Raw genomic sequence first — 1,030 nt, forward strand, 5'->3', positions numbered from 1 at the left:
CCTGCAGGGGGCGCCCTCCCCCGCCCGCCCCGCCCGGAGCCACCGCCGGGGTCTTAGCGAGGCAGGGGCCGAGCCCAGGGTTCCCGCGGCCACAGCACCCGCCTGGGCTGGCCCCTGGGACTCGGAGATGGACGTGTGGCCTCCCGCGCCTGTCCATCCGCAGGGCCTCACCCACTCAGGCCTCGCCCTCCCTCATCTGGGCCTTGGTCCCCTCCCCGCCCTGCCTGGTCTGGGCCCCGGGCCCCACTTCCCCGTCCATCTACACACACACACACCCCGGCGCTGCCCCCGCCCCTCCCTGGCTCCCAGCACCCCAGGGAGAAGTCCCAAGGCCCTGCGTGCCCTGCTCTGCAGCTTCAGATCTCACTGCTCCCCCAAACCACGTTCCTCCGCAGGGATGGAGGAGCCCCTCTGTGAGGCCTCTGGGCCTTGGCGGGGCCTGTTTTGCCGGCACCGCGTCCTCTTGGCAGCCTGGAATGTTCCTCCTCACTGTTCACCATTTCAAACACTTTATTATCTCTCTGCCTCACCCCCGAGACTCCCCCACACACACGCACATCCCTGGCCCCAGCTCAGGCCCCATCGTCCCTCAGGCCCTCCCCCTTGGCCTCCAGTCTCCCCATTCAACAGGGGCCCCATATGATCCTCGGCTGGAGGCGACCCTGTGTCGTTGCTCACAGCCCCCCGGGCACCCCGCACCCTCAGGCTGAGCCGCAGCCCCCGAGGCTGATGGTGAGAGAACTGACTCATCTGTCATTCAGAACAGGGAGCGGTCAGCGCTCTAACGCCATGGCCTTGCCGAGAGACCCGGACTCCAATGGGAGCCCCGCCCCAGGGGTCAGGGGAACACACACAGAAAATGACACAGAAATTTGCCCCTGTCCGACCTGCCCTGCCCTGCCCTGCCCAAGGGCCAGAGGGAGAACAAAGGTGCTATTGTCCAGGGGTGGAGGGCCCAGAGAGATGGTGGGGCTGGGGGCCTCCTGCGGGGACAGCTGGCGGAGAGGCTGGGGGCAGGGGCTCCAGAGCT

The sequence above is a fragment of the Myotis davidii genome, unplaced genomic scaffold, assembly GCF_000327345.1.
Source record: "Myotis davidii unplaced genomic scaffold, ASM32734v1 scaffold358, whole genome shotgun sequence".
In the NCBI taxonomy this organism is placed as follows: domain Eukaryota; kingdom Metazoa; phylum Chordata; class Mammalia; order Chiroptera; family Vespertilionidae; genus Myotis; species Myotis davidii.